The sequence below is a fragment of the Ctenocephalides felis genome, unplaced genomic scaffold (genome assembly GCF_003426905.1).
Source record: "Ctenocephalides felis isolate EL2017-DRISC unplaced genomic scaffold, ASM342690v1 CF-g0.4_SCAFFOLD_01170, whole genome shotgun sequence".
Taxonomy (NCBI): Eukaryota; Metazoa; Arthropoda; class Insecta; order Siphonaptera; family Pulicidae; genus Ctenocephalides; species Ctenocephalides felis.
Genome location: NW_020537324.1, coordinates 63,464,910 through 63,492,886, shown reverse-complemented (window position 1 = coordinate 63,492,886; position 27,977 = coordinate 63,464,910).

The following is a 27,977-nucleotide window of genomic DNA, read 5'->3' as shown; positions in this document are numbered from 1 at the left end:
ATGCCTCCTCTCTCGCTCGTTCATACTTAGACTATTGAACGTGTACTGCTCTCGGCAAATTTATTGAGCTCCGCCGAAGAATAGAGTAGTTTATTGAAATCACAAGTCGAAAACAGGTTGTATGATTTTCCTTCAATTTATTGCAGAGGTAGTGGTAATAGTATAAACTTTTAGCAATCATTCTGTAAAGGTTTTTCAATAGACAACTATTCAGCATTTGATATTATACTACACTTATGCATTTAGTGGTTTTTGTGTAATTATTTGAATAGCAATTAGAACTATATGTGTTCTGTTGTGATACACATTATTTTACTTACTATATATAATCTTTTCTTTATTGATGGAAAAAAATCCTTTGGCATGAGGACAAACGTTTGTATGTAGGTGCACAAAATCCTTGCACTTTAAGATGTAAAACTTTTTCATTGTTCCTGATATGGCACTATACACTATAGTGATAGTTTTTAAATACTCCTGATCTTGAACGATGCATACAACCCACGTCAACATAGTCTTCGTGCCCGTACTTGGAAAACATCTATCAAGTATTACTATATCCAGTTCCCCTAATCGCAGATAATGCAATGCATGAGCTTGTATCGAAAAGTTCTTTGTATCCTGAAAGAGCTTTCGTCGATTTTGTGCATTTGTTTGTTTGGCATTATTCTCAATATAGATAAAGCGCAGAGTGATCGCTCTCAACAATGTGTGTTGACAGCTGTGATTCATCAATATACCTCTCTATCATGGTTGTTGCCCTCACAAATGGTGGATGTGAGGTTCAATGTATTGTTGGGAAGAAAGTTTTTGCACTTACGAGATATGATACTATAGAATTTTTAGAGTATTTTTATAATAATTTTGTTATGCTTATGGATAAACCATAAGTGCTCTATTGGAAAGTTGGATTGGATCCAATATTACGTTCACATGAAGGTAGTTATATTAATTGGGTGAAGCACTTCAACACTCCAAGAATTACCAATAACTAAGTTAGTAATTTTCATCATTTTAAACCATCCCTTAATATATGATATTCGAATTTGTCTAAGAAGTTTTCAGCACGAAGTCATATAATGAAAATACTGTACTTCCAAAAACATTTCCGTCCACATGTCGCATGCATATTACTGTCGTTTTATCCGATCCATAAGCCATGGCCAGACGTTACATCAGTTGTTTTCTACAATGTACTCCGGAGCAGGAGCAAGGAACAAGGAGCAGGGGCAATGCATCTCGGTAACATGCAGCCACGTACATTCGAAATTTGTCTATATTGAAATGTTGAAGTCGTGCTTGAATTTAATTTGTTTTTTGATAATAATAGAAATTGTAATATGCAATATATCATTTTGAATAATTATGAATTATGAATATAACTATTCCATTAATTGATTTGAGCAATTCGAGTTAGGCTTGATCTTGGCTGCAAAAATAACAGATGTCCATGTCATGTTCTTTTTATAATTCATGGTCAATTTGTGCTGCCACATCAATCTCCTTTTTATTGAAAGCGGAATAATGTAGCAATTCGAGTCAGTCTTGATCTTGGATACAAAAATAATAGATGGTCACGTCATGTCGATTTTTATATCTTTTATTACACACAGCCCGTGTTGCCACATCACTCCCCTTTTCATTGAAAGGAGAGTAATGTAGCAATTTGAGTCAATCTTGATCATTAGATACAAAAATAATAGATGGTTATATCATATCGATTTTATACTCTCTCTCTCCAAAGCCAACTCGTGTTGCCACATTACTCCTCTTTTCACTAAAAGGGGAGTAATGTAGCAACTCGAGTCAGTCTTAATTTTGGATATAAAAATAAATTGTCGTGCAATATCGATTTTTATGAACTATCAAATTTTTGCATTTGTAAATAGTTTATTTTCGATAAATAGTATCCACCAATTAACAACAGACTTTTTGAATTAAAAATTGAACATTTTCTAGATCTTGAAAGCTACATTTTTTGTGACTAACTTTAACAGTCACAAACGTTTGTTTGACTATGATTTATATCGTCAGTAGCCAAATATACAATCATGTTACAATATTAGACATTTGTAATACATGACAGGTTATGTTACATCAATTCATATATTTTGACAATTATTATTACTCAATCAATTTTTGTGTTTTGCTGTTTATTTTCATATCCATTAATTCATACACCTTTAAATATACAAAATTTTGTAACCATTTGTATCCTTGAGACTATTCTCAAGGATAATAGAAACTGAATAATTCCCATCTCACTGATGAATTTGCATAGGATAAATTGTTCTTGGGGATGAAACTAGACAGGGTTAGTTGTGAAAGGAGAGAAGGAGTTCAAGATCAGAGAGATCAATGATCTTTAGCAATAGAAGCCCAAATACGTTTATCAACCACGCCTTAAGACGAGAATTGAAATCGTACTCGTATTTATTGGAATACGTACGGATCAATGATGGTCTAAATAGCAGTCTGAGAAATTTTTAATAGTATAAAGATTTTGTGGTAAAATTTATTTTATTATCGAAATTGATTTAGTTTTTATCAAAGTTAGATTAGCATCTAAAATCCATATTACTAAATGTACCCTTCTTGGTTTATTTTGGATGTTGCTATCTTGAACATGGAACACTATGATTCCAATAGCAAAAATCCGTAAATTATTTTTCAGAAATGTTCATATATTTATTTATTTATTAACCTTACATTTATCATTTCAGCTGTTATAAAAGCCGACGTCAACATCTCCTCTTCAGTGTTCATGTATTAATATTTTTTTTTCAAGATATGAATATCAATTTTCCTTCAATTTCCAATTAGATTCCGAGCACATTGATAAATATATTCCTGCATTAGCACATCATTTGGCTCTTTGTATATTCAGCAGAGCACACTATCGTTTCTCTGGTCCAATGCACATTGCATCCTTATTGTCCTCCGAGGATGCCTCGCTTTCCTTCAATCGATCGTCTGATAAAAACAACCCTAAAGCATACTTTTTTTGATGATTTCTTATGCGAATGATAAAGGAGGAGTTGATAGATATAGTATTCACTCTATGATTTTTTTCATATCTATCAAACAGCAACCAAAAGTTAGTTGTACCTACTCAAGAAATTTGAGTTCGTATGATGTGACTTCATTAGGTAACTCTTTATGGATGGACAAATTCTGTCGTACAAGAGACCAATGTTATGGTAAGGCTATGTTATGTACAACTTGCCATACTAATTTGTTCTAAATATTATCTAAAGCCATGTGGTTTCTGTGCAGTCAGGCGTTTTTCTGAGGTTGTCAGATAGAAAACCTAACCTAGAAACCGCACAAATGTCAAAAAACGATCTTAGATAACTGGGTCTTTCTGACCCAGCTTCATAACATAAAAATGACGTTGCAGTTTATGTGTAAAACGCCTGAATGCACATAAAATACACGACATTTTGACAGTATTCAGTATGATTCAGTAGTATAATGTTTGCAAGTTGGAGCGTAACATGGCCTTGCCATAACATTGATCTGTTGCACGGCAGATTAGGCCAATTACTTTCCAAAAAGATAGAATATTGATATTTTGTAATCAATGGTTAAATTTTGAGACCTTTTGTGATTTGTCAACACAGATTTTGAATTCAAATATAAGTTATGACATACTTGTGCTCTAAGTAGATGTTCGTAACACTGTGGTAAGCTTTTGGCCTAGTTATTGTAACAAGCACTAGTGATATCCATTTTCACTCGAAAATATAGGTAAAAATATGTTTTTCCCAACCTGAATTGCTGCATTAAGTCAAAAATAAATCATCACTATCAGACAGATTCCAAAGAAAAATATACATCAAATGTACATGGTCCAATCATATGATGGTCTTCTAAATAAACGACGTAGTTCAACAAGTGATTGGTGTTCAGAATGATAAAAATACTCATGCTCAGAGAATCTTAAATAAATTAATATAAGATTTAGTAATCGAATACTAATGCATATTAATTATTATATTAACTTAATTATCATCTTGCTCTGATGTTCAAACGAAGCCACACCACTCAACAATTTCTTCAATGACGATTAATACTATTACTATTAATTTTTTCTGGCTTCCAGTTTTGAGTAAATTCACACCAAATCTCTGTCTATTCTTCCTCAAATGATTCTTTATACGTACTATTTGTACATTTGCATTTTCCATCTCGGATTCGTTTGCAATCGAGGTACTACTTATATTGAATATTCCACGTAGCGTAAACACAACTGATATGGTAGACGTCGTCGATAATGAACCTCTGTTCTAAAGGTCTTTAAGGTCTTTTAACAAACGTGTTCAGGCATAAATAGGATATTCATTTCTGGTAAGAGACATGTGAAATGCACTTATTGGGTAAAAGTGCTTTGTGTTTCTTTTGACTATTTGGTGCAATAGTACCTGGAGTTCGTTTGTAGTATTTGTTCATGGTGATCAGCAGACTCGTGTGGAATTATTTGAATATTATATTTTGCTGACAATTCAAACATTGACTAAAGGTTCTTGGCTTGAATCAAGCTCTGGAAATATCCGTGCATCAAAATTTTAACCATTTTTAGTATTTTTTCCCTTACCAGTCTCCACTATTTTTTTCCCTCTAATACGATCGTAACCATTCCGGCGACAATATCGGCTCTACGCGTTCGATATGCAAACACAGTTTTTTGCACGATTCAACATTATATTTTATCGTAGTTTCATTATGGAAAAATGTATATGCTAGTATACGTCTATAATGATACTCCGAACCGCAAGCATTGTCTGTATTTTGGGAGAAAAAAGAGCTTTGTTCGATACGTGAGCTTGGGCTTTAAGTATTTCCAATATGTCTTGGGCTGTTAAGCTTTGAGCTTCTCGAAAGTGGTCTTGGATTGGGGGATAGGGGTGTTATTTGAGAAATAAAAATAGTATGATGCTAGTAGTTTTTGAAAATTAATGTTTAACTTTCTATGTTGATAAAATTTACCTTGACATTATTGAAGAAAAACTTCTATAGGCGCGACATGGGTGTAAATAAGTACAAATGCAACGGAAGTGAGTTACGGCAAGGTCGAGTGCCAATGATTCGTCATTCGCTCTCGATGATATCTCTATACGGGTTCGACTGTGATTGGTCGTATTTGTGCGAGGCTTCTTGGTATGCGTGACTTTATACGTGCGTACGTCACCGAAATCGTAAAGCATATTGTTCATTTATCGGTATTTCATGTCATTACATTTTAAGGTTAAATATTAGTACAAATCTTGATTTATAAAAAATGTCTGGATAGGAAGAATATTTTATCCCATCCCCCATAAATAGTTATAGTGCAAATAATAAAACAAATGAAAAATCTGTGTCGTGTAAGACACGTAAGTTTATTGAAGTACTACTTTGTACTATTCGTGGTTACTATATATTTTTGAGATTATTAAAATGAAAATTATTTTATATGCAAGACAGATACTACAACTGTTCAAGGAATGAAACTGTATCGCGTTTTATGACAGTTAATCAATTTAATAAAATAACTTTTGAATTTTCTACTTGATACCCAACAATTGATATTAGTTCTCTATTATTGGATCAAAAAACCATTACATGATATTTTAAACCTTATTTCATGCCATCACGCAACATATATGTACTGAATTGTCTATCACGTTAGTATATTTTCATTCCGTATAATTACTGTTAAATACACATAGGAATTAAATAGTTTTTAATTATTGCGACTGCACAATAATAACACACGATAAAGCCAAATACATAGTTGATATTTATTTATGCATTAATGGTGCATGGAATGAGGCTAATGGTCGTAGATAATATTTGCATATGTGTTCCGGATAAATTGTCATATTCCGGTATGTTTATTGAATTGCTTTGTTTATTGCTTTAATATTTTAAAATAAGTCCAGACCGTGACTGAGCTAGTATACATGGTGTAGATAAAATATTAAATTTTGATATAACTTTTGTTTTTCATTATATTATTAGCTATTTTTATTCATAATTATTTTTTCCTCTATTTTATATATAAAGTACTTCTGTACGGATGTATGAAAGGAAAATCCGCCAACACGGTTAATCAAATTTTGATAAATCTTTTTGAAGTTTGTTAAGGAAAATTTTTAAAATGTAAATTATTATAAAACTATAGTAATATTGTAAAAATGAATGGAAAAAATTGCAAAAATAACATATCATTGTTTGGCATTGATAATATGTTGACACATTAAAACTATCACCTGCTAGAAATAGCAATTTACTTGAAATTTGAATTTAGGTTCAATTATGAGCTTAGACAATATTTGAATATAGTATTTTCATAATTATTATTGCCGAAAATCAGGTGAGATGTGCCAGAAATTAAAATAATATAAGATACAGCACATAATTGGCAGATGAAATTATATAATTTATATTAAACATTATTTTCTTTAACTTATGCATGTCGTGTCAGAAATATCAATTTACTTAATTTATTACAATTTAGAATTTAATCACATGAAATTTCTTGCTCAGATATATATATATATATATATATATATATATAATATCTTGATAGTTTTTTCGACGTTGAAACATATTTCAAAGTAACTAGCAGCCCATTCGTCGAAATAAAAAAGGTATAAAGTATAAAAACTTTTATTTATACGTTTCGACACAAGATGCGTGTCATCATTCAGTCGAGTCTAGATGCTCGGTATGGGCGTGCTTCTAGCTTCACAATGATGTATTTCATAACTTTTAGTCAAATTAGTTTTCAAATCTTTTAGTTATTCATAATTTTTTCTAAAAAATGTTTTTTTCTCTAATATGTTATTAAGTTTAATTTTTTAAAATAAATTTTTGTTGAGTGTTTTTGTCCTGTGTTGCTGAATGATGACACGCATCTTGTGTCGAAACGTATAAATAAAAGTTTTTACTTTATACCTTTTTATTTCGACGAATGGGCTGCTAGTTACTTTGAAATATATATATATATATATATATATATATATATATATATATATATAAGGCTTTCAGTAATATAGGTACATGCACCTAATACAATAAAACATAAAAGAAGCAACGTCAATTTAATTTCATGTCCTTTTATATATCCAGCAAAGTTATTGAATCATTCGTTATTTTCTTAGTTCTTCTATCTCGGACTCGATATATATTTGATACTGAAAAATAAATAATAGTATTTTTCGTATTTGAGGACTTCGCATTTCAACTGTAAATAAATGTATTACTTGAGAGAATTTAATTTGAAAAAATACAGGTATATATCAATAATCAAGAAACATCAACAAACGCTACTAAGAATTATTTCGAATTATATTTTGTCATATCTTAATCTCTTTTCTCATTATTGTTTTATATTATTGTCGTTAAATAAATGTGTACAAATTATGTTTGATTTGAATATTGCAGAGTTTTTTCTTAAAGGAAATTTATTTCTGAGACGCTTAGTGTTATCTACAGAATATTTCTTATAAAACTCGATAAAAATGTCTTTACTAATTGCATTAAAGACATAAAACAAGGCTCTAATTAATTATAGAATGGCAGAAACACAACACTCAATGATAATTCAAATTAAATTATTACTGGTCGTCCTAGCGCTTCTTCCCATTTTGTTTCCTTGTAAAGCACGGTCGTTAATTACGATATTTTCTTTTATATCTAAAATAATTCATATTGATTCACTTAATGAAGGAAATTTAATTTTGCTTTGATCTCGCTCTGAGAATTACATGACCAATATTATAATTAAAGATTTATTTTTATTGTATCGAAATATCTGGCAGGGGTTTTCATTGAGCAATTTTGTACTGATCAAAAGTAGTATTAATTTTGTAAGGTTTTTTTTAATTATGAAGTAATTCTTTTTGATAGAAATTGCTTTGTGTTGTAATAATTTGATGATACGGTACAGACGTTATGTATTCAAGATTAAAATAATTTATCAATAGCCAATGCATCGAAATGAAAAATATAAATGTATTTAATTAAAATTGTACAATTTTTTAGAATAAAATTTGGTCAAAAATGCACAAAAGTAAGTAGGTACAATAATTTAACACTAAATAATCAATTTCTGTGATCTTACATAAAATTATGATTTTTTTAATTTAATAAAAAATGAAATAGAAGGGCTACTTTTTTTACGCTACAGATTTAGATTTACATTGACAGATTCAAGAAATATTCTAGATACAACGGTTTTTTTCTCTTTATGAAAAATTGTCGTATATTGAAAGTGTTGAAAGTGTGCTTAATGAAAGAAGTGTGTTTAGAGAACATGGTTTTACATTGTTTTGTGAAATTGTAATAATAAATAAGTAGAATCATTCTCTTAGAGATATATTTGCAACTTTTGCCAAAATAACATCAATCACAGTTTTTGCAATCTACTTTCTAAACTGAATCAGCTACAACTAAATACAAAAAGCTACAAATAAATAATCTACATTTTTCTACATTGGTGAATAGATTCAGCTAATTTTCTAAAATCAATGTTACTTACTTTAAAAAAATTGATCGGATAATTAGTATTGAAATTGTGCCTAATCGAAATAATGTGTTCAGAGAGCATGGTTTTAAATTGTTTTGTGAAATTGTAATAATAAATATGCAGAATCATTATTTCAGAGATCACAATTTTTGCGATTCATCTTGCAAACTGAATATGCAACGACACTCTATATGTATGACTTTCGGATTTCAAAACAGAAAAAACTAAATGTTGTAGAAATAATTTTTGGTAAAAGTAAAAGAAAATATTGTAAACGAATGATACCTTTATTTATTAAGAAAGTTTTTTTGAAGAATTGGACTGTGAAAATCTTTATTTTTCTAACTCAAAAATCTTATTAATTGTGTTAGTATTTTGAAATATAAACTGTAGATATTTTTTTGGATATAGTTGGGTATTACAACAATAGAATGCCCCATACAATCTATAACATTATGAAATTATTTTGAATATCACTTTGGCTCATAAAATAAATGTCACAACCTATTTTCTCTTCGGTTCTGTCAATGGACATTAACAGGTTTCCGAGTAATATTAGCGATGGCGCGCGCCTTGTTCTTTGATTAATAAGTTTATTGGCGTGACTCGAAGCAAAGTTACATAAGTTGTTTAACTTTCTACTCAACTTGTCCGATATAATTTGCAGGACATTCTGTGTAATGGTGTTACATTAAATGAGTAATAAGATTTTGCTACTTTGGTAGTTACGATGAAACGATATTATCGGAGGAAAATGTTTGGAAAACAAAATAGAAGTGAATCAAGTGATATTTAATAGACTTCATAGAAGAAGTTTTAGAAAGACTTAGTAATAGAATAAATCTTCATGTATTTTTATCAAATATTTATATCATAGTCTTCTACCCCCTACGCCCATGGGCAGCATGTATATATTTATCCTAATCCCAACTGTTAATTTGATGAGTGCCGTTTGCTGCTTAAACTCACGACTTTTAATTTAATTAAGACGATTATGAATGCCTTTATTTTCCTTCGAGAAATGAGGAAGAACCGTAGACAGTTATAAACGAGAGCAGTCAATCTTGGCGCTGTCCAAAGAGACCGTTGTAAATATTTTGCCCACCCCCAAAATTCATCCCTGCAAGACGAGACGCACAACAGACACCCTCCAGTACTAAAATGTTCTTTAGTTAAATGAAGCTTGCGGAGAGATGGATTGCGTCGTAGAAATTTAACCCATTTGAATCTTTCGAGGAAAATTCCTCTGCAGCCTTTAATGAGGCCTAAGAAGAATGCTTGTATGATCATTATATTAAGTGGAGAAGCTATCAGGGGCTGCAAGACTTTTTAGAAAAGAAAATTGTATAACGCATGATACGAGCTCAGGCAAAAATTTTAGAGTAATATTCAAAATATTTTAATGTGAACACGAAAATTGAAACGGGATTTAGTATATATTAGTAAACTAGACTGTTTGCCACATACAGAAATTAAACTACTCATACATGTGATAGATATAAAACTAATAACAACTATAATAAATTATTTATTATTTTTTTTTTACTTTCTGGGTGGTCTACAATAACAAAAATTTCCATCACATCCAGCATCATTTCCACCACGACATTTATTTTGCAATGTTCTTTGCATTTTTTATTTTTTGCATTTGCATCTGAATCTCCTAATTTGCAAATATTTGGAATGCTAGTTGATTTGGCATTTCATAAGTTCCTAATTGATAAAATTTTGTTCAAATTAAAGATTAAATTAGTGGTGTATGGCATCGTGCCTTGAGGCAAATTGCTGGAACTTCCCGTACTGTAACAAAATGTTCGAGGAATATTAAATGTTTTCAAATAGAATAAATACTGTAACATTGTCTAATATTTATAAGAATTATATAAACTGAATCACAAAGTCAAAAATATTTATTTAAAGTATATAAGTGAGCTTTAAAACTTTAGCCAGAATTAGAATTGAAATTTGAATTATTTTCGATGTAAAAAAAAATTAAATGATTTTTTTTTATCAAAAGCAATTGTTTTGTCAACACAAGCAGTTTTTTGAAGCATTCAATTCGGATGCTTATTTCTTTCAAAAACTGGCATTTTTTGTACGTTTAGCTCTGTATCTTTGAAATGGCTGGGCCTGCCTTTGCCAAAAACTAATAACCACTTCTCCCAATTATTACTAATTGAATGTTTTTTAGATCGTTCAAATCGGATGCTCTGTTCTTTCAAAAACTCGATTTCAATTTTCTGCACCGTTTGCTCTTTATCTCCGTAACGGCTGGACCTGCCTTTGCCGAAAACTATATATCAGCACATCTCCCTATCAATAGGAATTGAATGTTTTTTTGAACCATTTAAATCGGTGGATAGCTATAGATATTAAAATGGTTGAAAAGCCAATGAATGTAATATAAAAATATATAACAAAACATATTTTCAAAATTAACAAGAAATTTATTAGAAATCTTTTTTTCTTGTATTGAAATTACCTTTCTTTTTCTCTTTCGTATTTTGTATTAGTTAAGTTAGATTTTTCTTTATCTGTTCACTTTTGAACCGAAAAGGACATGAAATACATGTCAGAATAATTTTTTTACGCAAAAACTAATTGCTTGTAATTAACTTATATTGTTCAACTTACTGCAAAATCACAAAGTTATCGATTTGTATACAAGTACCAGTTATTTTTAAAAGAAATTGAACAAAAAAACTGCTTTAGACTCCTTGTGTTATTTAGGACGCTGATGCAATAATGGAAACTTGTTCGAACAAACATACTTCATCTTTCTTACGAAATTAGTATAGTAACAGTAAGTACCCAGTTTCCCCTAATGATATCATAATACCCTTTCTATTTATTATCATTTTTAGTAGTGAGCTCGTCAATAAATTATCAGCCATATTCAATAATTTAAATCTTTCGCCCTCAAGCAAAATAGGATCTTACCTCTAAACTTTATCTATTCAACTCATATACATTACAAGCAACTAATGATCTCATAATATATCTCTCATATTAACATATCTTGTAACAAGTACACGGTGTTTTGCTCGTCTAGAATCCGCAACAATAGGGGTAGTATGTAACCCTCGTCTGGAGGCACCCGACTGTTCTTTGTCTGCAAAACAAGCACAACCTCCTTCTACGTTTGCTTCATGGCCCACGAATAGCGAATCTATCTTAAACGCAAGCGATTAATTATTTGTCTCGGTGTCGTTTACGCGCTATGAGGCGTCTCATTGTATCAAAGATTTTGTGTACTCAATTTCGGAAATTATAGATTAATATGCTTGATAGATGTTTAACGTCATAATAGACAGAAGATGAGTTAAATTGGGGTAAAAAGAGATATTATGTCATTATTTCACATCATTGACTACAAAATTGATGATGTAGTTGATAACAACAATATTAATTCGTTTATTCCGTTGGACGTTATGGTTGATAATAAATAAGCTGAAAGCAGTGTCTGCAATTAAAGACAGTTAAGGTAAAATACAGAAAGGCCAATTTACTGATAAAATAGAACCGTGTCATAGCGTTGTCATGGCAACGCTATGTTACGGTCCAATCTTCATATGAATTGGTAGTAAAAACTGCCAAAAAGCTATGTATTTGGTATGCAGTCAGGTTTTTGCATATAAATTCTAACCCAAAAAATGCGCAATGTTATCCTAATCTTCTTAATGTGCCGTTCATGACCCATACGTGAAGTTAGGTTTTATGTGTATAACTCCTGATCGCACAGCAAATACTTAACATTAGGACGGTTCTTACTACCAATTTATATAAAGATAGAATTTCTATTTTATCCCAGGGAAAATAGGCCCATGAGCTTACATTTGTTTTTTATCTCTGTTTATTTATAGCAAATGTTGAAACTTCTATAGCAATATTGATCAAATTTATCAATAAGTTAGGGAATCAAAGATTCCGATTAATATAGTTTTACTATATTAACTTATTAAATGTAAAATATTGTACGGTTTTTGTTTGTGTTTAAACAATAATCCATATTTAAAGGACTAAGGTCTGATATTATTTCTTACTTCTTAGAAGGAAATCCAGTTGCTAGCCTAACTATTTTTGATATATTTTCAGTATTAGAATTTCTCTAAAACTGAAAGCTTTTTTACTGTTTGTGACTACCACCTCATGTGATTTCTTAACATATGAGACCTATAACCATAACATGCTGATTTTATTCGAGAATTGACCATAAAAGATATATCTATGATGATAATGATAATTGATTATTAATAAATGTATTATATAAGGACATCCAAATTCATGTTTGAAGATTTTTTTAACCTGCACCATTATTTATTTGGACATCAATCAGTACTAAGATTACTAAGAATTCTATAAGCTGTAATGATCATACTTCTCCTAAACTATGTAGCTTTTTAGAGGACAGTCTATGGTTGTTTTACCTATTTGCTGTATCTTATATTCAAAGCCATTTTTAACTTATGCAGAAATATTGTGAAAGCCTATTTTACTTGAATGAATATTTTAGGTAAAAATAATATAAAATTTTGATCAAAATAGACATTTTCTATATATTTATTCCAAACCTCGTCACATTTTACGTCGTCAAATAAAACCTAGGGCAGAATAAAATGAATTCTAGCGCAAACGTCGTATTTTTAAGTAATTACTATTTAATTATAGAACGATGCGATGTCATTTGTCACAATCCGCCGTCCAAATCATTACATTTGATACAAATGGACTTTTGAAGTTAATGACATGTCGTTATAAAAGTTGATAGGGTTGAAAAAGTAATATTCAGGACGAATGTTAAGCTATCAAATGGAAAGTTTTGTTTTGAATGGTGGAATTAAATTTATACTAACATTAAAAATATAAAGTATAAACTCTATACTATATTATTTATAATTACAATTGCAATTTGGTCTAAAAAATCATATTACCTGTACATTGCTATTAATTTCCAATTATATATAGGAGCGTAATATTCCTTCAATTTATGTTCCTATCATCAAGACCGACATTCCTGAACAAAAAAGCATTATAAGTATAAGAACATAAATTATTTATAAGTCAGTCTAGGGTTTAATTTATACCTCACAAATTACAATTATCCGAAATGAATTCCACAGAAACGATAGACTCATAATGACATTTCAACCATTGTACTAAAGAATTGGTGATTAAGTTAATTTTATTCTACATAGAAAATCTTGTAAGTCTAGACACCGGGTGTTTTATTGATCGATGTGGATAATCTAATCCTTTTTTTGATATTCAAATTAGATGATGGTCGTGTTATACATTTTTATAGATTCATTTTATATTCGATTTGGTACTTGATATATGCGCATTAAGAACTATAGCTGAAGATGTAATATTTCAATTTCAAAACTTCTTTAGGCGCGACTATGGTGTAAATCCGTACAAATGCAACGGAAGTGCGTTACGGCAGATAAGATGAGAGTCGAGTGCCAGTGATTCGTCATTCGCTCTTGATGATATCATTTCTATACGGGTCGATTGTGATTAGTCGTCATTTATGTGAATAGAGATCTGTCGTTGTATGCGTACCGATATCAAGAAGGAAATACGCATAGATAAATAAACATTTTAAAGTTACATCGTAGTACAAATGTTGATTTAATGAAAAATGCCTGAATTAGAAGAATATTTTACCCTGTCCCCCGTAGATGATTATAATGAAAATAATAAAACAAATGCAGCATTTGCGCCATGTATGAAGCATAAGTTTATTGAAATAATTTCTATATTATTCGTACTTTCTATAAATCTTTGAAGTAATTGAAATGGAAAATATTTTTTAGGAAAAACAGATATTACAGCTGTTCAAAGAATGAGATTATATCGCCAGCGAAAAAGTAAAAAAAATACTATCAGTCAATGAATGTATGTTAATTTTAATTACATGAAGATCTTCAAACATAATTATTACATGATGAGTGAAGTTGCGAAAACAAAATTTGTTTAGGCATTGTTTAACATAATCCACTGTGTCAACGAATATTATAGAAGTTATTAATCAGCAATTATTTCATTCCTCTAATGAAGGTTTAAGTCCTAAATGCTAATTACAATGACAAACTGATCATGTACTTATTATGTTTTTAAATATGATACATATTTTTAATGCTATTATAAATTTATAATTTATTATTTATCATTATATAAATGTGTGTAATGGTTCACTCTAATAAATATGTGCATCACGAGTGTTACCGTATTATTAATAAACATTATTCAAAATTATTATATGATGTTTTTACTTGAATGCCGTATCATACAATAGCAAAAAAGTTTTACTTCAGTCAGGCTGGGGATGGTTATGCCAGTTGGCAAAGGCAAGTTCACCCGTTTCGGAAATACGGAGCAAAAACATAAAAAATAACATTTCTTGAGAGAACAAGGAATCTTATTAGAATGGCGAAATAAAAATTATTTACTGAATGATAATTTAGTTGTAAATGCTAATTATTATTAGCATATTATGTTATTTGAAGCAAATATTCTAATATTAATAATTTGGATAGCATTTAAAAAAAATCACTGAGTTGTGAAAGAATTAAATATAATGTGGAACTAGTTGGTTTGGTATTTAGCCTTGAGGCAAGTTACATGAACTTCCCGATATGTGTAAATAATCTACTTATTCAATAAAAAATAAATTAATTTATGCGCGATTAAAAGTATTCCGATTGGATTTATTACTAATAATTAAAAACGAACGAACACGTTAATTCGGATTATTTTCTAAAAGCAAATTTTCAAAAATCAACAATTTTTATATTTGAACCAGTTTCGGTAGGACTTTAATGTTTTAGTATGTTCATTAAGACTAAGCACTGTATCGTTATACCAAGTAGATCATCTAATTTTAATTTTAACAAACGTCAAAAAACTACTCATTTTTTTGATGAATTTTTAAAATTAAACTACTTGCCGTAAGGCCGTAATATTTCAGTAAGTTCTATAAGACCATGATATAAATCGCCAAAAAAAAATCCATAAAAATCGGCTTAATTTTTTTTTTCAACATTTAATTACAAGAAAACGGCTCGGTAGATTTTCACCTAAAACTAATCAGTATCATTCCCAAATAATATCTTTCGAACAGTTTTTGATTTTTTAAAATCGATTCGGTAGTATGAGCTTAAATGTGGACGAAAAGTTTAACACTTCTTTTCAAATTACAAAGAAACTGCTCGGCCGATCATCGTACAAAAAGTTAGAAACGATAGTCCTCATCGAGATACATCCATTGGCTTTTAAATTTTTGAAATCGGCCCAGCCGTTTTCGAGAAAACGTCGATTTACGGCAAAAAATATTATAATTATAAACACATACATACTTTTTTCCAAATTTGGTCTCATTCGATTCAGAATGGCTTGAAACGTCGAGAAAACATAAAATTAGCAATTCGAATTTTTTGATGAAAACATAAACTTCTCCTTCGGGAAGTTAATAATTAATTTGGAAAATAAATAATGACCACCACTTTGCTAATATATTATCAATTTCATAGAATAGTTTTTAAATCACTAAATATTTTTTAAACAAAAAGTACAATAAATAAATGATATATTTAAAATTTAATATTTTTCCCGATCGTATTATTATTACCACAAATCTGTAAAATTAATATACAATATTCCATGATATATGATAGTTTGCGCTGGTTTGAAGTTTCTTTGTCAAGAAATTTTGCTCAAGTATTTTCTTGTGTACATTTTTAGTACTCAGAGAGTGAAGCAGATTATGCACTTTGCTTTTATAATTCGCGTCTCATACCGAAGTGAGCTTCTTTTACTTTGTCTCTTAAAAAATCGTAAACTTGGCCCATTTGTGAACCAGTATAAACTAAACTTAGGAGGAGTAATAAAAAATTAAGAATAAAAAATCAACGTCAACGTAAGACAGTAAAAACTATTTTAGTTTGAACTAACAAAATGGTTCTACATATAAATTTTTATCAACAAATATAAAATAATTTGTGCAACATGCATGTACTCTAGTAAATCTAGATTGAAAATAAAATCAGATTTTTTTGCAGACTAACATTCAGTGAAAAGGCTCTGACATTACTAAAACCAATGCCGTACAAAGCTATGATATAAATTGACACGTTTACATAAACATTGTAAAACATGAAAAAAATCAATAATAAAACTTGTAATAAAATCTATTACAATATCTAGTTACTAAAGTCGTTCATAGATTGCACAAAATGAACACATGGACTGTTGAACGCTAAGGACGACCGCGTTGTAGGAGGGCTGTATCAATTTCAGCCCCGCGTAATTTGGAAACCGCGTCCCAGAGACCGCGTTATATGCGAGTTGACTGTAGTTCATTCAAATGATCCCTCAGGTATCGCATTTGGGATTGTTATATTATTTACCAATGCCTTAATTGTGTCACGCTCCAATACAAATCCATCCGGAGTTCTGAATTACACATACAGTACAGTCTGCAAATACGTTTTGCATGAAATTTGTTTATGTATAACCGTATAATACAAGCTAATTATTAACGAGGAAATCCGATTTGGTAAAGGTATATCCACATACACGAATAAATATACATACATGCATATATTGAACTAGAAACCATTAAGCTCTAAATGGTAATAGAACTACTAAAAATAGTGATTTTTAATCTGTTGGCATCAACTATTAAAAATCTATCTTTTACTAAAGCCTAGGAAAATCTAGGAATATTCCAACCATTCCACACACTATAAAGCCTATTTCATTTTATACATGGAAAATCCATTTTCCATGCCCCATCAACGGAGATATCACACGCCATTGCAACTTTAGGTGTAGACTGTGGAGCCAAAATGGAACACTGAATCGCATGTAGTTTATTGGTAGTTTTCAGGCAGTTTGGAATCAACGAAATGATGTCAATTAAAACGCGATTAAGTTTTGCGATTCAGTCTCTGCCTTTTCTAAACTTAGGTAATGAAGGCCCAGATTAATTGGACCAGAAACAGTACGAGTTTCAATTAATGTGAAAAATTTTAAGCAAAATAAAGAGATAGTTTTAAAAAATATTTTTCTAAATTGCAATTTTCTACTACTAAACAGAGTATTTCATTTTCATATCTGTCTTGCATAAAAAATATTTTCATTTTAATAACTTCAAAGAATCCAAGAAACTACGAAAAATATAGAAATAATTTCTAATCAATAAACTTACGTTTAGTACACGGCTCAAATGTTTAATTTGTTGTATTATTTTCAAGGAACAGAGCAAAATATTCTAGTGATTCACGCGTTTTCATTAAATCAAGATTTGTACTACGATGTAACTTTAAAATGTTTGTATATCTATGCCGATTTCCTTGTTGATGCCGGTACGCATACAATGGCAGATCTCTATTCACATACACGACGACTAATCACAATCGACCCGTATTGAAATGATCTCATCGAAAGCGAATGACCGTCAATTCGTTGAACTTCACAGATTTACTTTCTAGTCGCGCCTAAAAAAGTTTTGCTAGAAAAATCTTGAAAATAAAGACTCGATCTGCTCAATTTTGCATTACCCTGCACAATATAACATTCCTATTCCTGCAATATCAAACTAAATCTTTCCCAAGATATCAGACGTAACTTAATAACCATTCCCCGGCTTAGCGCGTCTCGGCCAAGCCCAGCAGACTTCTTATTAACAAAGTCTTCCTCGGAGTCCTCTCCCACGCGAAAACGGGGCTCGTAATAATAAAATGATTTATTACGGCGCACTTCTAAATCATTATTCGCACCACACTATATTGTTTTCTATGGCACCGAGGAAATCGAATTGTTGAACGATATTACATGTAATACAACATAAATAATGTCCTTTTATTAGTAACGAAATTAAAATCGTTAATCAGGTGTGTAAAGGATGAACTTTTGATTACAATTGGAAGATACGTTGGTATTTCTTTGGTTTTGTTGTAATGTGACATTGAATGTGTGTCTTCGGCAACAATTACTTAAGCAAAATTGCTTCATTTTGACTATGATACAAGATAATAGATATCGTTAGGATATATTTCAATATTTCAGTACTTCTAATTAGTTTTACCTGTTTAAGTGAATTTATTCTGAATATAGATTCAATATAACTTCTAGTGAGCTAATATAAAAGGCGCTTGCGCCACTTTCAGGTTTGCGACACGCAATAGTATAATTAAAATGCTTCCGACTTACACAAGTTTTTTTCGGCAAATGAACTATAGATTTTATGAGACCTTGTTTATATAATATCAAAATAAATAGCAAATGAACTTATGTATTACGACTGAAAAAAATTAACTCCAACATAGACTAAGGGTGCTATGACTTTTCGTAGATAAAGCAAAGTGTATCTAAAATATCGATGTCTAATAAATGGTTATTGAATTGTTAACTTAATTGCGAAACCAAATAAAATCAAAATATTATTAAAAGGGTTTCAAATCACAATCGTAAAATGAATGAAAGATATATGGAAAAGTTCTCCATGAAAAGGTGTCATCCGGCTCGAAGGACTATTTTATGGAGAACTTTACCATGAACCTTCTTGAATACATTTAATGGCAAACAAATTATATATATATATATATATATATATATATATATATATTTCATATTACAATAAATCTGCAAATGTGTAGGTTGTTTACATAAATTCTAATAAAAACTTTATGGTTGCTCGTTCTGCATTTTATTTTTAATGTTTTTATGAAGTTCAAACGCTTAAATTACAAAACTTTTTCAATTATTCTATTCACTAATGGAGTTATAAAATAAGCATAGTTCTACTTAAAGTTTTCACAGAAAAATATTAGATTTAATTTTCTGCTTTATGTTGGATACATTATATGGGAATAAATTTGATTATTGTTTGATGACTGTTAGTATGATGAAAATATATCGGTACTCATTTTTGTTGTAGTTAACTCATAGTAAAAATTAAATTTTAATTTTTTTTAATAAATTTGTATTTAACAATGAGAATAATGTAAGTATATATTAAATAATGGTAATTTTTTTTGACAAAATTTTCTATATAGTCATTTTTATTGAGCAGTATCTAAATACAATTAAATATTATAAAGATAGAGACTTTTAATTTTTCATAATATGAGCAGAATATTCAAAATATTGTGTTATATTAATACGTTATATACCACTTGGTTGAGTCAATATTGTAAGATTTTTTGCGCATAATAATAAAAAAGTTATTGTCTCTATTATTGATAATGTGCAAAGAACACGATCCTAAATTAAAATGCTCATCTTTATTTTTCACAATCGTTTAAATTTTAATTTAATAAAATTTATGCAAAGAGTCCAATATTTTATTACTCTGATTTCATTCTAGCAATTCGCACATTAACTCAGACTAGATATCTCATATTCACGTCGACATAAACGTTTTATGCAAAAAGTTTTTTATGAGGAATTATGAAAGAAGTTTTTGAACGTTGATAATTCGGTTCTGGGAAATGATTTCTCCTACGCGTCGAAGTAAAACTGAATGACAACTTGTCAAATATTAAGTGGGTATAAGAATTTTAATATTGTAAGTTTTAGAACAAATTAATACTTAATTTATAATTGATTTAATTTCGGATCATTTTGGCAAACTTTATAAAAAATAAACGTATGTATGTGCGCTTGTATGTACACATACATACATATAAAATCTTAATATGCCTTTTTCAGTTGGAATCTTGTTTTTATCTATCATAGCTATCTAAAACTATTCTTCTAGGTCATATTTAACCCTCGTGTTTTACAGCCGAAGAGCATACGAGCCAGGGAGTAATTATTTGCAATTAACTTTATCGAATATATACTAGCGTTGGTCTTATCTTTACGATGTGAAGAATAGTAAAATTATACTATGTTAAATAGTGGGTATAAAAATGAAACTGATTATTCGTTTTGTAAACGAAATAAAATTTTTAGTAGGCCCGTTATATTTGGTAAGGAGTTTATCTTGAAATAAATTTACGCTATTTAATTAAACATACTTGTGGGAAGTTTAACACATGCAACATCGACGCCTTAAAATAAACTAGAGTTCTGATAATATTCATCTGATAAAAATCTAATATTTACATATACCTATTCTTGTTGGAATTTTATTGAATTGAAATGAAAAGGTTTTGGACTTGATAGTAATGCATCATATCTCATCCTTATTTAATAAAAATCGAATGCTATAGAATAAAAACAGACGAATACTTTAAAATGAGATCCGTTATTTATAGACATTTCGAACTATATATAGTATTCACATCGTTTTTTACCAAGTGAATTTTATATAAAGTTTGGTGTTCCGCAAAGCTCTATACTTGGCCCGGTACTATCTTTCATTTATGCCAACGATTTGACGAAAATATAACGTTCTTCGGAATCTTATTCTATTCTCCGACGATAGAAGTTGAATTAATAAATGGAAATCTTTTAGGAAAGTTAATAACAATAAACCGAACAACGTTTTAATAAATAGTATTTTAGTTTATATCCAAGTAATATCAATTTGAAATCTTTGTATCAAATTCTATAATTTATCATTGATAACAAATTTGCATATTCCTCTCCAAAGCCATTTACCAGTCGATTCAAATTTAATTACCGGCTAGATCTATTTATAAAATTGTATTATACGGGAAGTAATTTTAATTAAAAATCAAGAAAAGCGTAATATTTCTTTTGCTGGCAACAGTCCGAGCAATCCTTTTCAAGTGGCAATCTGATGCAATCTATAATTGCCTCAACTCACAATGACTTCGAAACACAATGTACGGCAATATAAATCATGGCATTTAAAAAGCAAAGTGGGGCTTCTACTCGGTCTTATACTTGGAACTAACCAAAAAGGTTACCTGGTGCGAAAGAAGCATTTTCGTTTAGTACTAAACTGACTGTAATTTCCGGATCTCAAGTATCAGAGGAAGTGCGATACAGGTGATTGCATTTAATTCACCTTCAAATGCAACTCAGTCTGATGGGTGCAACGTGTCGACGGACTCGACGTTCTTCCGACAAGTAAATAGAATACACACCTAGGGGAGAATGGACACAGTAATACGTAAATTAATTGTAAATACTTTTAAAATTGTTAATTTTATAAACTCCGTTTGTTATAATTTGAGAGATTTTTTTCTTGCTCTCTAAAAATATGTTAGTTACCTGTGGGGGGGGGGGGCTTTAGAATGAAACAGGATTGTTTTCTGTCATACACTATTTTGTTTCCAGTAGGGTAAGTAATGGGCCGAAAATCGAAAATGAAAATTTTTGCAGATCTTCACGTTTCAGAGGTTTTTGAACATTTTGGCATACCTCAGAAAAAATTTGTGTGCGTGTGTGTGAGTTTTATGTGTCAGCAATTTTTAGTCCACGTTTTCGGGCGTGTGGATCAACCAATTTAAATGATTCAAAACACATTTGATTTCTATTGATAGCTAGGTGTGATGATTAGTTTTTGGTAAAGGCAGATCCAAACGTTACGGAAATACAGAGCAAAGAGTGCAGAAAATACAAATCGAGTTTTTGAGAGCACGAAGCATCCGATTTGAAAGGTTCAAAAAACATTCAATTCGTAATAATGGGTGGAAGAGGTGGTTAGATCTTGGCAAAGGCAGGTCTAGCCGTTTTGGGGATACAGAGCTAATTGTACAAAAAATTGCAGTTTCTGAGGGAACTAAGCATCCGATTTGAATTATTCGAGAAACTCTCTGCTTGTGTTGTCGAAAACACTTCTTTCGGGTAATTTTTTTTTGTTTCATTTTTTTTAATTTCCAAAATTTTCTTTAAGGCACGATGCCATACTCCACTAGTTTCATGCTTCATTCACAAAATTGCAGAACTGCACATGACATCTTCAAAAAAGCTAAAGAAAAATCTTCAAATTAAAGTTAAAAATTTCATTTGTCTTCGTGAATTTGTATGAAAAAAATGATTTTTTTTATAAATAAGAACTGCTAGACATACCTAAGTTAAAAGTTCCTAATTTTGCAATAATATTTATTAAAAAAAGTATCTCATTTGACACAGTAAATAGTATTTTATTTAAAGAATTTTCAGAAAATTTTGATGAAATGAAATGAAATATGAAATATGAAATCTCGGATGTGGTAGCACTATGTATATTTATAGTAGCAGCAAAATTTGCAATACATGACTTCTTTGATATTTACATAAATTCTTTACAATTTACATAATTAAAAAACTGCTCGTATCTTCAAAAAAACTAAAGAAAAGTTCTTCAAATTAAAGATAAAAATTTCTTTTATCTTTATGAATTTGTACGAAGAAAATAGTTTTTAATAAGTAGGAAAGGCTAGAGACACCTTACTTACCTTTACCTTTATTATTACTTTATTCGTCAAATATAATAATGAAAAATAATTGATAATAAATTATTAAACAAAGTATCTGATTTAATATAAATAGTATTCTATTAAACGTCTTTCGTGAAAAATTTGATTATAAAATATGAAATTTTGAATGTGCTACCACTTTGTACATTTATAGCAGCAGCAAATTTTGAAATACATACATGAATATTGTAGAGAGTGTAATTAGAGACAATAAACGAATTTTACCAAACGCCATTTTACCCAGTTTTCCCTTATCTATTAATCGACGTTTAAAATAACAACAGCAAAACACGCAGCTTGTTATTTTTAAACCTAAACACTTCTGTAAAATGTAAAGTCGAATTGCATTTATTTTACCAATGTATCATATTAATATTATTATAATTATTATCGTTTGAAAGCTGCATGATTTCATTTTATGGATAATTGATTCAATATTTAATTAACATGCATTAATTTCACTTAATTAGTAATGATAGATGAAAATGTTAGCAGCGGTTCAATACTGATTTTCATTGATATATAATTTTGATTTTGAATATATAATTTGATTTAATTCATAATTGTGAAATGACTTGAACAATATGGCGGTAATTTTGTAATGCAATTTACACTAGAGAAAATAGAAATTGATTTATATTATATATTTAACTTGTTGAATAATTTTTTTGCATTCAGGTTTTTTCTATTCCTGGTTATATTACAAACGATTACAGTTTACTTTTGCAAGAATTCTATTTCATAAAAGATTATTTACCATCTTTTCCTTTATGCAAAATACGGAATCTTCTGTGATTTATTATTTGCTTGAACTTCCTCGTAGTTTATTTCTTGGTTCGGTGTTATTTGCATTTCCACAAAACAGAAAATTAACCGTAATTATCCAGACGTTATTAATAATGTAGAACCAGGACTTGTTTGTGCCGCAATTAGAACGCTAATTATTTATTGAAGAATGGAAAATGTAGAGTAGGTAATCATAATTTGTTTTGTTTCATTTGATATTTACATATTTTTTGCGTTTGATAAGAGTTCTAATTAAGTATGTCTTGTGTAATGTCATTGAATGTAGTTACAATAACATTTTATTTATTTTATTCTTGTGATCTTACATCTTATTTTAGATTAGTTAGTGCATTTATTATTAACTTTCCCCATTGGATAGTAATCGTTCAAAAATCGCAAATGATTATTTTTTCATATATTCACATTTTTTTGTTTAGTTTTGTTTCTGAACATTTTTGCATACCTTAGAAAAAATTGAAGTGTGTATATGGGAGTATGTAGTATGTATCGATGCATGAATGCAGTATGTAGGTCCAGCAGTTGCAAATGACATGACCTTACGTTCAACATTTATTACATTTTCTTCTAAATCAATAAAGTCATTCATCGTTTACAAAATCAACTAGATTTTTGTTTATCCTTTTTGTTAGTTTTGTACAAAATTAGCTTATGTAGACATAAGAGCGTGTCCCAATCAACAATTTACTCACGATGAACAATTTTTCAAATATCCATATGATATTATTAGTTGTCCCACATCAGCCTTAAATATATCTTACAGGATTTACATAAATGAAAAAAAAACTTCGACTTTTAATAGGAGTCATCTTCGACTTCGATTGCTCTCAACATCAGACCAAGCGTAAATAAATGAAATGAGACATCGAAGGTTTCAAATATATAATACGAGTATCAAAGTCAATACGAAAACGAACCAAACAGAGTAATCCGTGATAACATTTCAATTTGCGATAAAACAGTCGCGGATTTTCTTGAAATACAAAAATAATCTTTAATTTACCAATTTATTGAATTGTTTTTGTGTTGTTGCCATACCAAATAAAAAAGAGATTGTTAAAATGAAACATGAATCGTAAACGATTATTAGAATAATAATGATTAAAACACGATTATATTTTATATTGACTACTTGAACTACTTTTTGATTAAATGTTTTCAATAAAATCTCAAATATGAAATTGCTTTTTACTTTAATTGCGACGCTCAATATTAAATATAACCGATTACTTGAACTAATTTTGAATTACTTTGTAATTTAAAAGAGTACTTCCTAATAAACTATGCAATATAGATATTTTATATTATTATTTGATTGAAATACGTAGTGTTAGTTGTTTCTGATTTTTTTTGACAAAATATTTTTGAAGAAATACTTACGGACCAATTCTGACTTAAAATATACCAATGTTATGGCAAGGCTATGTTACGCTATGTTTTTCATATAAAATTGTACTAAAAACTCTCAAAATGCTTATGTTTTTGCTGTGAAGTAAGGCGTTTCATACATAAAAGTCAACATCTCGCATATGTTATTATGACACATCACAAAGATAATAATAATTATGATAATTTCTTTTGTCGTTTGCGCGTTTTCAAAATTAAGTTTTATATTTAACTGGCTGCGCAGGAACCTTATAGCTTTTTGACAGTTTTTAGTACTATTTTATATGAACAACAAAGGGTAACATATTCTAGCCATAACATTACTGTATTTTACGGTATATTTGGCCCATTAATTTAAGAAACATATATTATTGCAGCAAGTGTAACCCGATCATTTTAAACCATTTTAGCTCCTAATATATAAGTATTGAATATAATTAGTAAAGTACCTGTACCAATTATCCATAGTTATGGAATTATTAACTTCCCAGAAGAGAAGTTTATGTTTTCATAAAAAAATCCGATTCGCTAATTTAATGTTTTCTCGACGTTTCAAGACATTCTGAATCGAATGAGACCAAATTTGAAAAAAGTATTTGTGAGTGTATGTGAACAGATTTTTTCCGTTAATCGACGTTTTCTCAAAAACGGCAGGACCATTTCAAAATTTTAAAAGTCATTCGATGTATCTCGATGAGGACTATTGTTTGTCAATTTTGCGCGACGATTAGCCAAGTCGTTTCTTTGTAAATAGCAGAAAAGTGAAAAATGTTTCGTCCACGTTTTAGCCCGCAATTCTGAATCAATTTTGAAAATTCAAAAGGCGTTCGAAAGATATTGGTTGGGAATGATACTGATTAGTTTTAGGTAAAATTTTACCGAGCCGTTTTCTTGAAATTAACTGTTTTTTTTGGCAATTATATATCATGGTCTTATAAAACAAACTAAAATGTTACGGCCCTACGACAAATAGTTTAATGTTAAAAATTCATCAAAGATTGAGGAAAGATTATAGTCAAAAATTGTGTCAAAATGTGCTTTTGTAATATGATAAGTCAAATATTATCATTTTATTAATTTAAAATAATGAGAAACTAATTTTAGGACATACAAGCACGTGTCTGTGCAATGTAATTAAAATAATTATAATTGAACTAAATGTATTTGAAAAAATTCTTTACGAAATCGCAATGTTTGGATTCAATTGTAAGCGTTAACTTTATTTTTGAAATAAACAGTTGAAAATTTTATCTAAATAACTAAATTTCAACTGCAACTTGGCTTAGGGATCGTTCAAGTATTACGTAAGCAGATTTATTACAATTATTCACCCCCCCATCCCCCTTGTCAGCAAAAGTAAGCAAAACTCTTACCCCCTACCCCCATGCTTACGTAAACATTTTGCAAATAATGTATTATTTTTTTAAATGTTGTAATTATTAGGTTATAATTATAATTTTAAAAATAACAAAATAGATTTAGGATGTAGAGATTTTACTGATATGGTATTCAACATAGAGTAACAAAATTATTATGATCATGCGAACATAACAAACTTATTTTAAATTTTTGGTACTGGCAAAGAAAATGTAAGGTTGCCATTCGGTAAAAAAATAAATATACTACCTATGACGTAATCATCCTCCAGACTCCCCTGCCCCCATGTCAACCTAAAATAAGTAAATCAACAACCCTCTCGCCCCCCTCTACTGCTTACGTAATACTTGAACGTCCCCTTAAGGCTAAATGCCACTTTCAACTAGTTTTCACTGAATTTCTTAGAGGAATAATTCTATCATCTTCTTATCTTTATTTCGTAGAAATTATTTGTAAATTGTATAAACATACTATTCTAGTACACAAGTTCATTTTTTTCTCTAGTTATATTTTCTATAAATACGAAAACGTAAAATCTATTTTGATTTCAAAGGGAAATGCGCTTTCGGTCGTACCTAACTAAACTTGCTATTTTTGCCGGTGTGTTTTCTCTCTATTGCTGTTTTTGTCTCTTTGTCTTTTTGTCTTTTCCGTTTGCCTTTTTTTTAAGGTTTTCCAATGACACGCTTCAGAGGATTTCGCATTGCTTTTATACCGCGTGCAAATCCTATGGCAGCGGGTGTCTGTACACACTATTTTATTTTATTATATACATATATGTGAAGAGACGGTGGTATTTTCAAAAGATATTACGACTAAATCGAATATTTAGTAAGTGGAATTACAAATGTAGAAAAATTTATTAAATATTATGCATTTCTTCGCAAAATTGCACAGAGTCAAATTGTTCACTCACACACACTTTATTTTACGCGAAGTTATGCAAAATTTGTTTAATTAGCACTCTTGCTTTAATACTTAATTTACGCGGATTTTATTATCTACTACACTCACTTCTATTTTAAAAAGTCTTTTATTAGGCTGAAAGAAATTTATGGATTAGTAAGGGGTACGGTCACAATTTTGCCTACACAAAAAAATAATAATTATATAATTATAAGACGACTTCCTAACTCTGACCTAGTTTATGGTTTTTTATGAACGCACAACGAGACGTGTGACCGTACCCTTAGAAATCATGCTTAGGAATGAAAATGCACTGACCTTTGTTTAAAATCACCGATTCTTCTGTAACATCCCGATTACCAGTTTGTTGTCTGAAAGATAGAAAAAAATGTAAATTTCTAAATATATTATTAAATATTGATTGGTGCTTAAAACATCAGTGCATTACCTCGTGATTTACAGAAGAGAGCTTATCAGGAACCACGAACCTCGAACCAGGAACCAGGAACCAGGAAAAACACACTATCACTGCACTAGAAAACTATAAAGACCTTTATAAAACACTACACAAACACTAAAAAAACGATCAACAAACTCGCATTAAAAAT